This window comes from Saccostrea cucullata, unplaced genomic scaffold (assembly GCF_032062105.1).
Source record: "Saccostrea cucullata isolate Sc308-1 unplaced genomic scaffold, CSIRO_AGI_Scuc_v1 ctg4654, whole genome shotgun sequence".
NCBI lineage: Eukaryota > Metazoa > Mollusca > Bivalvia > Ostreida > Ostreidae > Saccostrea > Saccostrea cuccullata.
In genome coordinates this window covers 6,331-23,003 of record NW_026930811.1, presented here as the reverse complement: position 1 = coordinate 23,003, position 16,673 = coordinate 6,331, and the positions used below count along the sequence as shown (strand labels likewise).

The 16,673-nt window shown below is 33.2% G+C and overlaps 1 long non-coding RNA gene across 1 annotated transcript; it reads right to left on the bottom strand.

Annotated features, from left to right (window-relative positions):
• Window positions 1–538: 538 nt before the first annotated feature.
• LOC134230177 (uncharacterized) lies at window positions 539–3,347 on the bottom strand. The gene is made up of 3 exons (XR_009984291.1): window positions 3,308–3,347; window positions 1,084–1,170; window positions 539–877 (listed from the first exon to the last, which is right to left on the bottom strand). It is a non-coding gene; the product is annotated as an uncharacterized LOC134230177 (long non-coding RNA).
• Between the last annotated feature and the right edge of the window lie 13,326 nt (window positions 3,348–16,673).

The window sequence follows — 16,673 nt, the reverse complement described above, 5'->3', positions numbered from 1 at the left end:
ACACATATATATATATGTAATGGTTAGGGCCGTGGATATCGGCCTGGATATAGCTCGGTGGGTGGAGCACCTGACTGGAGGTGCAGGGGTCCCGGGTTCGATTCCCGGTCCAGCCACGCATTTTCTCCTTTCCTGTTACAGATTTGGTGCCGTTGACCACCCCTGGAATTGCAGGTGAAAGTCCTGCCAGGGGCAATAAGAACTTGGGTTGCGTCTTCGAGGGCGAAGACCATTTAAGGAGGGAGGAATGTAATGGTTGGGGCCGTGGATATCGGCCTGGATAGCTCAGTTGGTAGAGCACCTGACTAGAGATACAGGGGTCCCGGGTTCGATTCCCGGTCCAGCCATACATTTTCTCCTTTCCTGTTACAGATATAATACCTAGAGATACAAAACATATATTTGAGGAACGTGTCGTCAGACTTTAAACAAGTTCATCATCATCATCATCATTTTTATTTCACTCACACCAACATCAGTGGTACATTAGGAACAATATATAAATAAGCGCTCTTTCTTTTTTCTCACAAAAACATTTTGTCAGTTTTGAAATTAATTGATTGATCATTTGATATTGACCTTGTTTTAATTATGATACTTCAAAATGCAGAATATAAAGATATGTTTCAGATTCTTCTACTATCTAATGATTATGAATCTGCATGCTAAAAATTGATAGTTATTAGATTTACATCAATAAAAAATGCTAACAGACAAACAAAGAATGTTACTCTTGGATTGAACATTTATTTTATCCACTTTCATGAATACACTGTACAATTTATGGATCTATTTTCTGGATCCCTGAGTCTCCGGTAACACTATCCACTCACTTCCAGCATCAATGGTCTGTACTGTAATAATGTATTCTCATAATCTGAAAAAAGTGATAAAATTAAAATATAAAAATATTATTATACAGCTTTGCCGTCATATAGTATACTTAGAACCATTTCTAGTTAAGCTTGGGGAATTATGATGAATGCAAAGCATGTTTATTGGAATCAACTAAATTCTAAGAAATCTCAATGGTTTATCATTTTATTTTAAAAAGTTAACGTTTTTACTAAATGTATTATTTACATGTTTTTCCTGTCTAATTCTATATCAGCTCATTCAATTCTGTTTCCGCTTCTTTCCGAGTTTGGCTTCAAAGTGCCGAATTTCATTCTAAAAAAAGAAGTATGCAACACAAAGTTGAGACCATGGCACATTGATTTTAGATATTCTTTAAATTTAAAAACTTGCAATAAAAAGGTCAATTGGTTCTAGGTTTTGTCAAAACTCTAAATCATGCTTTTCATTTCTTTCCAATAAACCCCCCCCCTCTTCAAGAAAAAAAAATGGAGTATAGATATTCATTTCATAAATTTACGTGCTTTAAATCTAATGCATGATGCTTATTGTTTGAACCCAGTTGACTTAAATTAGTTCAGTGGTACGGAGAAAATGCTAGCTGAATATGAATTTTCTTTTATGAGTAAACACTGGATGACAACAGCTTAAAAAAAGTTTTATTTTTTATTAATTATTTTACTGTGGTATATATATACAATTCAGTTACCACTACTCCACTACAGTACATAATACATTTGTCTGTATGACAATACTTCCAAGGTAATCCCCTTTCCTAAACTGAAATATATTAAGTACAGAGTTAACCCCCTGCCCCCTTCTCTCTTTTTTACGGACGCCACAACAAAGGTCATTCCATTTTACAAATATTTCATAATAGTGTTGGTTTTCATAAATTCATAATTTTTCATGTAAAAAGCAGGTATTATCTTAAATAATAAATAAAGATATCTACTATTACATACAAGGGTTGTTAAAATCGTGGACAAGTTGTCAGTGTAAAAAATAAACATCACTGCGTTCTGAAATTTTCACTATTATTATTTAGTACATATTTTAGTAATATACACAGCAAATTTCAGATAAATATATACATAAATAAACAAATTATGTGATTTTATGCCATGTATTTTATCACCTTACGGCGCATGGATTATAACGTCAAAGTATCTAAAATAGCGTCACGTTTTATCTTTGCTGAAAATGAAGTTGGATGAGTCCGACTTAAATTTAGGAGTTTCATTGATACACATTCTTTAGTCTCCATAAACAGTCGAAGAACTAATTGGCACCCTTTGCGATCTTCTAAGATTTATCAGTAAGTTACGGACAATATTCTCACCATCATTCAAGAATAGAAATCTCATATCGGCGGTCTACTGTGACAGCGTCTTTTGCTCTAACATTAGGAGTTTGTCCGTAGATGTTTTGTACTTGCAAGGGACTCGATCAAAAATGACTTCGCTAAGAAAACTCCTATTTCATTTGTATACTTAAGAAATGGTAATATATTTTTATAATCTTTTTTTCTTTTGTGGTCATTTCAAGTCTCTAAAGGTGTCATCCTAACATCGTATTAAAAAGGAACAGCTCTCTGGTGCGCCGTAACGTCATAAAACGTCTCAATTTTTCGTGTGTTGTGTTTACTTTCATTTCGAATGCTCGAGAAACTGCTAAAAATTAACCAAATGCCTTTTTCTTACAAAGACTACAAAATTGATTGTGCAAAGGAATTAGGTAATTTTAAACCAAATCTTATGTATTTAAAACTTTTATTTTGAATTCAAAATTGTGTATTCTTTAATAAAACCTTGGTTTTTTGTCCTTGCGCCGTAGGACAATACATCGTGCACATTCAAGCATAATGAAATCTTTATTTTTGCCTATATTTTATCAAAAAAATTATCATGCACTTAAATATGATAAATAAACAATTACTGAAAAACTCAGCTTAGTGCGCCCATAACTTTTCGAGAAAAACGTTTTGTCCACGATTTTATGGGACAACCCTCGTATATACAAAATTTTTATTTACCCGATCAATAAAGTAAATTTATAATGGTAAAAAGCTTTGGCTACATACATACCGTGAATTTAACAAATTAAAATTAAACAAAATTCAAATTAAACTTTATAATTTGGGATAAAGTAATGTGACATATGACCAAAGGCACGTGGCCCGTAGATACAATCTAAAAATTGGGGATTTAAGCTCATATATTATACCCTTTAATATCGGCTAATTTATTTATGGGGGATACCCAAATCCTGGTTCCTCAGGCCATGCATTATCCTTTTCAAAATTGTTATAAAATATTAAAGTAATGCTAAAAAATTAATTGAATTAAATTAAAATGTGCTTTTGTTAGATATTTTATTGCATGGTTAATTTATGCTATACATTCTTCAGTAACTGTTGTAATGGTAAATTGTAAAAATTTCAATCACTCACCGTAATTAAGACTCATGAAAACGCCAAAACTGAGGCTCAGACTGCTCCAATATCTGTAATTTTCTGCTAGTCTTTATACATTGTTGATTGAAAACAATGTAAGCAAACTACCGTTTATTCCTCCTATGTTAGAGAGCTACACCAAAGGGAGGTAATTTGAAGCAAAAGTTACAGAAAATTGTGGATTTAAATCAGTTATCATATATAAATGCTTTAGTTGCCTGCAGATTTTTTTCTTGATTCTTCTAGAAGAAATACTGTTGAATAAATATCTTATGTTGATAAGCTTTAATGTGGTTGTAGATTTCTTATAAAGTACTTCAAATTTGCTGTTTTTTAAAGCAAAATAAACCTCCAAAACTAGTTATATAAATCAAAAGGTGAAGAGAATTTCAAAAATCAACAGTTGCTAAAATAGAGTATATTTATATAAATAAAATAATAATTTAAAAAGCTTTTTTTAATGACTAGTAATAAAAAAGTACTTGTTTAACCATAAATTCAAGTGTCATGATAAAGTACAAAACACGCTATCTGAAAGGCGCGTGGTTTCCATAGCAACAATGCGAAAAATTATTTTTTGCTCGCTTTTTTCTATCATACCCTTTGTTCTGAAAATTTATATATGAGTTTTAACCAAATCTGTTTCTATGCCACTTTCCACATTTTTTAACTAAATGCTCGATGCTTGCTGATTTTGACTCTTAAATGTATATTGAAGCAAATAAAATATGCCGATATGGATATAAAGGTTTGATTGATTATTCTTTATTATGTGTGTAGAAGATTCTTTTTATATGGAATATTTATCACTCTGTAATGATGATTTTATGAGTTTGTACAAGCCAGACCTCATAAATTTTTCATTTCACATACTGAATACTATCATTTAGTAAAACAAAAGTATTTCGAAAAAAAAATTGGATTTTCCGGGATGTGAACCCTGGCCCTCTCACCTGTGAAGCGAGAGACATACCACTAGACCACGGAGCCGCTTTGATATGGCGAAAATTATATACAAACATTAAGTCACATACATGTGTATATTCACGTTCGATATACTGTCAAAATTTTACAAAATGCATGGTGTCTAAATTAACCTTTATTAAACAGTTCTAATAGATGTAATAAGAATATAAAGTCCGCCGAGAACCTGTTTTATAATAACTCTCCTTCATGCCCCTGTGCTAAAAATAGCGACATGTAATACAATAAATACTAATAAAACAAACGGGCGGGACACTTTGAGAGGGGTGAGAGAGATCCTAGGGACTTTTGGTGTAAAATTACATTTATATTTGCATATCCACTGTTCTCTCCCACTATGAACATGTGGTTATCAATTGCGTTCATAGTACTATAGATGCAATTGCTTCTGTTATGAGAGCAATTGCTCTATCAAATTCCTGTAGAACCATCTCTACTACAATTGTATACTCGTGTCGAGAAGTATATATATGAAACTTTTCATAAAAGGGATAAAAATAAGTTTTTAATAATATTCTTTGAGAAAAAAGAAATTCAGAATAATTAAAATTGCTGATTTATATCTTTAAAAATTTAATCTTGGTCAATGTATTTAATTGTATAATAAAACTTTTTAAAAATTGTAGAAAACTGCCCTATTTTTATTTTTTGTATCATGTTTATTTGTTCAAAGAACGATAACTCTTCACACTTGGGTAATAAAATTCAGAAAACCAGTATAACTAGTATATCGACTTCAAGAATAATTTCAGTTATTAAAAATAAATAGAAGAACAAAAAAAAAATAGAAAAAGCATTGTGGATTAATAATCATTATAAAAGCATTATCATTTTTCATCATAGTGTTAAATCGTTGATTTAATGTTAGAGGGGTTTCAATAACATTGATCGATGACGTCACGACTGCATCAAAACAAAAATTAAGAGAATGTGTTGACGGCGCTGCTTGTATCCAGATAACTGTGTTTGAGAGGGAAATATTTTATAATTGTTTGTGATTTATCAGATAAAAGTATCATTAATTTGGTGTACTGATTTTAAAGCCGTATGTTTTTCATTACTGAAGACAAGTAGCCGCGTCCTTATATGTAAGTCAGGATTTCCTCTGATATTTTTGAATAAATCAAAGAATGCAAATATAAGTAATTAACAAAGATTATTCAGTGAACATGGCAATATGAATAGCAATAGCTCTGCTGGCATATTTTCCATGATGCGCTAGCGCGCATCATGGAATATGCCAGCAGAGCAATTGCTATTCATAACGCCATGTTCACTAAATAACGTTGTTTATTTCTTAAATGGTGATAAATGCAATTATAATACTCTTCCTTTGACCAATCGAAAAATTGCACACACACACAAAAAAAAGGAAATCGTAAAATGTCCCACCCTCTAATCTTTCTAAATTAACAACATTTTTCTTTTAAGTTCTATTTCTGAGCAAATCAACAGTGATTGCACAAGAAAGAGTTACCATGGAGACAGAACTTGTGATGTACTGTTAAATCACATATTTTCGTTGGGTCAAATTTTCGTGGTTTGAGGAAAATGTCTTGGTTCGTGGGGATTTGATTTCGTGGATCAAGAATTAATGAGTACTCATGTATGTATCATTTTACATTTCGTGGTGGATATGAACTCGTGGGTCTCGTCATACCTCGAAAACAACGAAAATAAACCCCCAACGAAAATTTGTGATTTCACAGTAACTGACTAAATGCTACATTTGTTTAATTTTGTTCATAATCTTTTTATTGATAAAACTACCCTTCCATAACCTTGAATGTTTTAACGTCTTTCAGTCACAAATTTACACATGTGACGTCATATACAATTAGAATGAAATTGGCAATAATTAACGTCACTATATATACATATTTCCGATATTCACCAAAGATTTAAGTTATCTGTAAAAATAAATATTGCATATAACTTTTTTTACCTAGAAATTTGACCTTTCTTTTAAAAAAAATCACATGAATGGAGATCAAGAATTTCTTCGATGCATGTCAACACAATCTTTACAACAAGGTCGCTACAACGCAGTACATATAACATAATATGAAATGGATATAGAGAGTTTGCAATATTGTACTGCTTGTACAATTCACCTAGATTTATGCATATATCTCTTTCCATGCACTATACTGTCATCAACTATTCGCAAGGATAGCCTAATTATACTTCAAAAGAAAAAAAGTTTTGAAACCTAGACAAAGCATGACTGATTAAAAAAATGTGTTCCACTGACCTAATTTTATAAGGGAAAAATGATTCCGTTGCTATTTGCAATTCGAAATGATATATGGCTGTCAGGGACAAAGAAGTTTAATTACCTGGACTAACCCTGAGTCTATGAGACCTTCTTCCAATAACATGAGTGCTCTTTTTGGATATTAGAAAACATATTAAATAAAGAATGATTCATACAAGTTTTCAAATTCGAACATTATTATATTTCGTGTAGAAATGTCGACATTATTATTGCATGAAGCATATGATTTTCTTTTTTTTTATATAAAAATGGAAGCATTGAACGTTGAAATAAAAAATCAAAAATAAGAATGAATCTTTGGTTTAAAGGGACACGGAGACAGCTTCAATTGAATGTTTTAAACCAGTTTTAATGATTACAATTCATATTAACTGAGGCATCATCTATTAATCAGCAAAAACTTGAAATCCTTTGTTGATTAACAAAATTATAATATCTATAAAAAATGAATTCAGCAAATCACTAAAAACTTCTTTATGCCGTCTATGAGAAAAAGCTGCCTGATAGTGCAGTAAAAGTTGACCAAACACAGATACTCAGTTTTGTCGATTTTGTCATATATAAGAGTACGTGTAAATATACATGTACATGTATATATGCATAAAATACAACATACATGTAATGAGTAAATCCTTGGAGGCGTTCCGCAATGAAAGGTTGTATAATAATTGCGTCTGCGATAAAGGCGGATATCCTGCCGACTGTGCAGGGATATGCGGAATTATCCGAAGGTGTAAAATGTAACAGATTTCACATAGCGGTATAAATTAAATCATATATGACAATATTGCTAATCGAATTTAGAATTAACCTTTTTATCGAAAACATCTGCTTTGGATAAACACATATTAGTACCGGGCGTATATTATATTAATCTAAAATACATGACACGGGCCATGTTTACATAACAAAGTGTTGGAGCTCTAAATATCTTGTATCTCGACAACTGAACCAAAAATTTTCGACGATCATTAAAAAGACCTTAGTTTTATATTTGTAAAAATGAAAAATAAATTTAAAATTTATCAGTTGAAACTGTGTCAATGTTCCTTTAAATCAATGTTATAGAGTTGTTTGAAAAGTTCGTGAATTTCTGTCATACTTTTTTATTTGACGTCATATATTATAAGTATTTAAGTTTGATTGAAATATTTTGACAATAAATCCAGATGATTTGTATTAATTATTTTTTTTTATATCACGAGATTTTCAAAATTCAAAAATCGGATCGCGGAACAGCTCAAAAAGATACGGACAATACACTAAATAATGTCTGTGGTCATATTATCTAGAAAATGGTGTAAAAATAAAAAAAAAAAACCTCTAGAAATTCAAATTAAGAATAGTTACACCAAACCGTAATCCAAATTACGGCTTAATTTTCTGCTATGTTGAAAAGAAATCAACTTGAGAAGATAGGTAGTCCTCATTGAAAACGGCAAAAAGGACGACGTTTTCGAACTTCACGTTGCATCAGATGGAAAACCAATTCTGTGTTTACCAAGAAATATCTTGAATAAATTCTAAAATGTCGGATACAGGAATCAAAAAATATGTCAAAAGTGTGTTGAGAATGCATGTACAAATAGCAGAGGAGGTGCATGTGTATTTGTGTGACAGAGACTCTATTATTGAATATTGGAATTCTATGAAGAACCGGTTTAACTGTAAAATCAAATCAAAGACCTTTTAAAACCCAACGTTTTACTGAAGAAAATGCAGTTAAATTAATCCGTCTTTTTTTTTAAAGTCCAATATGCCAACAAAGGAATTTGCGCGGTTAATAAAAGTAAAACTATTCTTCATCAAAAAAGGGTACAGTCTTGCATTCTACCACATTTCAAGTTAATAACTAAACGTTGTATAACCTATAAATGTACATCATTACTACCTGCTTCCAAACTTTTTGATTATAAACTGAAGTAACATTGATGGCTTGGATATCAAATTGCTGGACATAATATTACCGTTGACGTAAACAAAGTATTAACAGGTCTGGACGATTTCTAAATATGGAAGTCAAGATACGATAACCGAAAGTTGCTACAAACTTTTCGAACAACCGTCGTAATTATTTTTCTGTCCAATAAGTTTTGTGCATTTTTACACACCCCAAACATTTTTTAAAAGAACAAAAAGATAACACGTGCTTTTGTATTTTTCCTCAAAAAGATTTTTTAGCAAAAAATCTGTAGAAGTAAGATGAAAACCTTTTTAAGAACAAGGTATTCCCCACATATTTACCGTGAACAACCTTGACATTTTTATCTCGGTAAAGAAAAAAAAATATACACATCCTATCCAATGCTTTTACAGAGGTACGTAGATCGCTCCAGCAAGTTTTTATCAAGTTCAATTATAACATTTACGGCAGTAAATATTGTTTATTGGTAAATTTGGTAAATATAATTTTGCTTAGCCGTCCGATTTACATCGATAATGCTTAAATTTCATATGTATAGATCAACTCAAACAAGTGTTTATCGTATGGACTATACACATATAGATTTAAATTATCACGGGTTTCATGAGCGCCGAAAGACTTCGCTATGCTGACTGGGCATAAGGTAAGGCGTATAACGTGGAGAAAAGAGAATCCTGTAATTATACAAGAATGGCGTTTTATCCCAGATATCTTACCTCGCATATCAGAAACTGCATGGACTATTTTGTATTCGCGCTACACGGTAATAAAACGTGTGAAAGATTTTTATGTCTGACTCTCAAAACTGGAAATTTTACCGTATTTAAATCAAATTTTTAACGTGAGTTAAAACTTTTGGGATTGCTACCTCCTAGAGACAGATTTTTATTTTTATCCCACTTAAAAACGTATTCTAAGCTTTCAAGTCGTGTTTGTTATCCAGTCATCTCATAAATATCATATTATTCCCAAATGCGCATAAAGTTAATGAGAATAGTTTTTATGCCTTGGTGAATAAAGAAAAAAGGTTCCAAACACTAGTATATATGTGGAGAGTCTAAATGGATTAATGCCGTAGTTTATTTTGTGAATATATACATCATTTTGTTGTGTGAATTTGCTTATTTAGAAATAGGTCGAACTGTTTCAAAACCTAAATCAGAATAAAATGTTTAGATTTAAGATATTCCGGAAGAAATGCATAGGGTGTAAACATATTATGGACCTGCGTTATTTCAAAATGATAAGGGAAATGCCCCTGGTTAAAGGAAAACCAAGAGATTAAATATTTGTAATTGCCAGAAGTGATTAAAAAAGAATTAAATAGAGTACCGGTCCAGTAGTGAACAAAGATTGCTTAATACTGAAATATTATCTATGTACATTCTGTAAATTATAGCATTTAACGTCAATTTAATTATATCAAGTAATAATCCAACTTTTACGCAGAGACCATATTATCAGTTAACGTTTAAAACACCATAATATGTTCCACTTTTTTTTTTTTAATTCATAAACTAAAATTTACTTGCAAAACTACATACAGGGGTATATGGTGTTAAAAAAAAACTCCAGCATCATTTGAATGCCAACTTAATTAGAGTACTTGTGTTTAAGGTCCGCTAGTGATTTTTTGAAGAAGTAGTTTTGCCCATGACCAGTCATAAAATGGAAAAAAATACTAGAGTACCGAATTCCATTAAAGTGGTAGTTGTTTATGATATCAAAGAGCCTTGTTAAAAAGAATATTTTTTACAGAGCTGATTAGCAAGTTTTAACCAATCAGCGCGTCAAACGCATCATGTGCCGAGGAGTATGTTAGATGATGGGCTAAATATAAACTGGAAGTCTTACGCATGTTGTATAAATGGATAACTTTTAGATATATTACAAGGAATATCACGCAGGGTCCAGTAAATTTATTATGTCAATCAAGATCCTTTAGACATTTAACACGTAAGTTGCGCCATATTGTATTGGTTATGTTTATATATTTAGGTTTCGTAATTAAAGCAATTAATATAATTATTACCATATTTTTTTTGCACATAATCAAATGATTATTTACGTATTTATTTTCTTTAGTTTTTTAAACCAGTATATGTAAAGTCCAGGGTTAATAATTGGGTCGGACTAGTTCGTGTGAAAAACATTAAGTGTTTGGTTTCAATGATACATCTGGAGATTTTTTTATTGATTTGTACGCCCCTTTGTGTCCTTCTGACCTTGTCCATCGAGTATAGGGTAAGTGATTTGTATACAATAATTTTCAAAATTTGATTGTGTTGTTTAACGTTCTTTCGAAATTCACATCAAAATTATTGACGCTTGCCGGTGGGCATGAAAAAATTTTCATGTACATCTTCGGCACTCGGGGTCATTGAGCAGGGAAGGGTCTTCTGCGACACGGGACCTCTGTTTATACGGTCTCTCTCTCTCTCTCTCTCTCTCTCTCTCTCTCTCTCTTAAAGTATGAATTTCTGCCCGTTTTAAATTCTTAATTATTACATAATGCTTTTTAAAGATAATTTTTTATTTTTTATTTCATTAATTGGTGTGACGTAAGCCCGGATGATATCAATTTATTCTAGCGGATTGTGCAATGGTTTTATCAGTTAATTTTTTTCACTCGGAGTTATAAAATAATGTACAGAAAACCCATACTTTTGACCAAAAAAAATCACACCTAACTATGGTACAAATGGAGATAACAAACTATATTCAGATCAAAAGTCCATAAACCAATACAAATGAAACCTAGAGCAAATCACGAACCTCAAAACGTTAGAGGTGGGATCAGCTTTATGGAGGAGTGATCATCCCCTGTTTGGCAAAGATTTCAGTGCTACGTATGATCGGAAAATAACGGAAAAATCCGTATCTATTCAGTGTATAAATAATGAACTAACAAGGTATTTTGTTGTAAAACGTCTAACGTCCGCATTTGACTCAGTGATCAATTGTATTCGACAAGGTCATTGTAAACCATTAATTTACAAAATGATGATTTTGAACTCTTCTGTTTCTTGTTTCATCAATTTGTTTGTCAATAATTTACCTCGTTTTAGACCTGCTGTTAAATACGTAGAGCATGCTCTTGCGTATCGAAATTCTAGATATTCAAACTCAATGCAGGCCATGAATCAATTAGACTGTATAAGTTAGGGAAGTTGATGTTTGTTAAGTTAAAATTTATCATGTTCATCCATAATGTTTGATTGTTAGATTACCATTAATATTTTTTCAAGTAAGATATCTAAATATGAAACAGATGTATCAGACTTTGTGTATCGGAATATCAAGCTTACGGGGATATATCGCATTGACATAAGAACGGAAATTACCATTGTTAATTGACAAGACGTCGTCGATATATCTAAATGTCGAGTTGAAGACCACAGCAAGTGTTTTCTTCTTTTTCACGTACAAGATTTTGGAGAGCACACAACGTGCTTCATATGAATACAAAAAATGTCTGTTAATAATGGGCGCAATTGGTAACCATGGGAATTCCAATAGATCGTTGGAAGACCTCAATTGACATTGATATTGTCAATCAGAAACTCATAGCATCCTTTTGATATTAACTTCACAGCACTTGTGCGTACAATCAATGTTTAACAAACATAAGATTGCAGATGGGTTCAATGACAAGGTAAGTAAGTTTATAGTTCCATTTATTATATTAAAGCAGTGAATCAACGAACTTTAAGAGTACTGTGCAACAAATTATTCAAGAAGTGAAATCAGTTGTGTGTAAAGTTAAAAATTCCAAAAATTGGAGTTTGGTAAAATCTTGTGATTTTACAAAAATAGTCCTTAAACAGTTCCTCGGAATTTTTAAGATCTATAAATGATTACCATTTTTGAATGTATTGTTGCACAAAGTCTAAGTTTCTCCTTCACTGCTCTTAATATGCTTAGTTCCAGTAAAAATGGGGTTAAAATTTAGCACTGTCACACCCGCTATGTATCTTTGTTTGTAAGGGTTTTTCTGAATGTACACACAATCACTGAAGTTGACAAAACATGATGTATATTTTGTTGACAATGTCTATGTGGTCCGTTGGATCCAGGTCTGTCACACTTTTCTTTGGAATCACTATAGGTAACATTTTACACAGTAGCTTAATCATCTTTTGGGAGATGGTTTGTGGGGTCATGTAGATGTAGTAAGGTTTTGGAATTAGAAAACATTTGCTGTGGCCTTCAACATTTAGATCGAAAAATGACGTTTTTTGTCCAAAAAGCCCCGTCTTCCCTAACTCCTTCTACATTTTATTAAGGGCCTAACCAGCATGTTGGGAGATGGTTGGTAATCATGTAGATGTGCAGTAAGCTATCTCGGAATTTTGATTTTGCCTCTCAGGGGGTAAACGAATCTAACAAATGACGTTTTCGATGCAACACTGACAACGTCAAAACGTATTCCGTAGTCCTTTGTGACATTTTACTCAGTAGCCTAATCATCTTTTGGGAGATGGTTGGTAGGGTCATGGAGATGTGCAGTAAGGTTTCGGAATTTTGATTTTGCCCCGGGGGGTCAAATGGGGATGTATAATAGACTTTTTTGTGCGAATAGCCCCGTGTTCCATTAACTCCTCCTACATTTTACTCAGTAGACTAACCAGCTTTTGGGAGATGGTTGGTGGGGTCATGTAAATGTGCAGTAAGCTTTTGGAATTTTGATTTTGCCCCAGGGGGTCAAATGGGGGTCGAAAAATGACGTTTTTTGCAAAAAGCTCCGTCTTCCCTGAACTCCTCTTACATTTTACTCAGTAGCCTAATCATCTTTTGGGAGATGGTTGGTGGGGTCATGTAGATGTGCAGTAAGGTTTTGGAATTTTGATTTTGCCCCGGGGGGTCAAATGGGGGTCGAAAAATGACGTTTTTTGTCCAAAAAGCCCCGTCTTCCCTGAACTCCTTCTACATTTTACTCAGTAGCCTAACCAGCTTTTGGGAGATGGTTGGTGGGGTCATGTAGATGTGCAGTAAGCTTTCGGAATTTTGATTTTGCCCCGGGGGGTCAAATGGGGGTCGAAAAATGACGTTTTTTGTCCAAAAAGCCCCCGTCTTCCCTGAACTCCTTCTACATTTTACTCAGTAGCCTAACCAGCTTTTGGGAGATGGTTGGTGGGGTCATGTAAATGTGCAGTAAGCTTTCGGAATTTTGATTTTGCCCCAGGGGGTCAAATGGGGGTCGAAAAATGACGTTTTTTAAGCAAAAAGCTCCGTCTTCCCTGAACTCCTCTTACATTTTACTCAGTAGCCTAATCATCTTTTGGGAGATGGTTGGTGGGGTCATGTAGATGTGCAGTAAGGTTTTGGAATTTCGATTTTGCCCCGGGGGGTCAAATGGGGGTCGAAAAATGACGTTTTTTGTCCAAAAAGCCCCGTCTTCCCTGAACTCCTTCTACATTTTACTCAGTAGCCTAACCAGCTGTTGGGAGATGGTTGGTTGGGTCATGTAGATGTGCAGTAAGGTTTTTGAAATTAATTTTGCCCGGGGGATCAAATGGGGGTCGAAAACTGACGTTTTTTATGCAGAAATCTCCATCTTCCTGAACTCTTCTTACATTTTATTCAGCAGCCTAATCATCTTTTGGGAGATGGTTGGTGGGGTCATGCAGATGTGCAGTTAGGTTTCGGAGTTTTGATTTTGCCCCGGGGGTCAAGGGGTTCGAAAAATTATGTTTTTTATCCAAAAAGCCCCATCTTCCCTGAACTCCTCTTACATTTTATTCAGCAGCCTAATCATCTTTTGGAAGATGGTTGGTTGGGTCATGTAGATGTGCAGTAAGGTTTTGGAATTTTGATTTTGCCCCGGGGGGTCAAATGGGGGTTGAAAAATGACGTTTTTTATGGAAAAAGCCCAGTCTTCCCTAAACTCCTTTTTTTGTTTTAAACAGTGGTCTTATCATCTTTTGGGAGAGTTTACTCTTTTGAAATTTTGTTAAAACATCAAGGTCAAGGGGTAAAAAATCATAGCATGTTGGGAGCCTCTTGTTATGGGTAATGTTCACTTGAAATGTGAAAGTCAAATCTCTTCTCAATGAAAAGGAAATACAACATTAATGAAAACTAAGTTAAACTTCAAGGTCAAGGTCACAGAGTCAAAAAGTCATGATACATTTTGGAAGGTCTTATCACAGGTAATATGAATGCCCTTTCATTTATCTTTCAAAATGATCAATTCAAAGCAATTAATTTTTTTAAGGAAATTAGGTCAAACTTCAAGATCATGGGTAATGAAAATCATAGTGTATGTAGAATGGTATTGTCCCATTTAATACTAATACACATGTTTAATATAAAAGTCCTATCTCTTCTCATTCAAAATATAAGACCATGATGACCAAGGTTAAATTTATTGTGACAGATGGGCAGATTGACAAACAAATGAGATTTAATGTACCCTACGTTTAGCAAAAAATGGAAACAATAAATGTCTTTGCTGTTCTTGAGAAGAAGATTTATGTTGGAACAAGATGTGTTTGTGAAACACTAAGCGCCCGGCGGCAACAAACTTAAAAAAATCTTCTTTTAGCATATTGATCACAGTCAAGGTCACAAGGTCATTGACCATGGTGTCATTCGAAAGAACTTAATCAGTGGAGTATGCGTACTAAATATGAAGTCCCTATCTCCTATGGTTCAAAAGTTGTGGCAAAAAGTGTAAAGAGCTATTTTTAGCATATCCGTCACAGTCAAGGTCACAAGATCATTGACCTTGCCATCGTTTGAAAGGACTTTATCGGTGGAGTATGCATACCAAATATGAAGTCCTTATCTCCTATGGTTCAAAAGTTATGACAAACAGTGGAAAAAGCTATTTTTAGAATATAGGTCACAGTCAAGGTCACAAAGTCATTGACCATGGTGTCATTTGAAAGAACTTAATCGGTGGAGTATGCATACCAAATATGAAGTCCTTATCTCTGATGGTTCAAAAGTTATGGCAAAAAGTGTAAAAAGCTATTTTTAGCATATAGGTCACAGTCAAGGTCACAAGATCATTGACCTTGCCGTCGTTTTAAAAGGACTCTATTAGTGGAGTATGCATACCAAATATGAAGTCCCTATCTCCAATGGTTCAAAAGTTATGACAAACAGTGGAAAAAGCTATTTTTAGCATATAAGTCTTAGTCAAGGTCACAAGGTCATTGACCTTGAAGTCATTTGAAAGGACTTTATTAGTGGAGTATGCTTACCAAATATGAAGTCTCTATCCCTTATTGTTCAAAAGTTATGGCCAAGGTTAAAGTTGACAAACAGACAAACAGATAAACAGACAAACAGACAGGACAAAAACAATATACGCCCGGGATCTATTGATCCGGGTGCTTAAAAAGTACCCTGCATATTTAAATGTAAATTGGTTGAAATTAGCCCAGTGGTTCTTAGAAGTTAATGTGAAAAGTTTGCAGATAAACAGATGGACAACAGAAATCAGTACATTTCAGAAAACAGTATGCTTATAAATAGTTAATCAAGGTGCTTTGGGTAGCAAAATAAAGCTAAACTGGTATATCTAATTTCATCCGCAGAGCTTAGTTTATTTCAATATGCACAACCTTTTCAACTCATATCATAATTATTTTTTAAAATTTATATCACCATGTCTCATTCAAGGGAGAACTAGAGATATGACCAGATGTATATCTGTTGAATATAAAATATGTACATGTATTCTGTGTTTTTTTTAGTAATTTGTTTGTTTGTTGTGACAGCAACTGTTATGGCAGCTTTTGGCAAAGGTTGAAGTTTCTCAAATGTAAGTCAAACTCCAAGGTCAAGGTCAAAGGGTCTAAATTGTTGGTATCAAAGGGAAAGTCTTGTCACAAGGAATACACATGTGAAAAAAGGGAGAAATATCCCTAGAACTTGATCCTCACCTGTTCAAAAGTTATTGCCAAGGTTAAAGTTAAATTGGATTCAACTCTAAGGTCTAGGTCAAAAATAATTATACCTGTTGAAAGTTCACAATGATTACACATGTAAGAGCATGAAAGTCCTAGCACCACCTGTTCAAAACTTATGCCAAGTTCAAGGTATTTTTCTTGTAAAATTGGGTCAAACTCCAAGGTCAAGAGGTCAAAATTGGTGGTACCCATCAAAAGGTTTTGCCAAAAGAAATTTACCTATGAAATATTGAAGCCATGTGTATAGCCCAATCC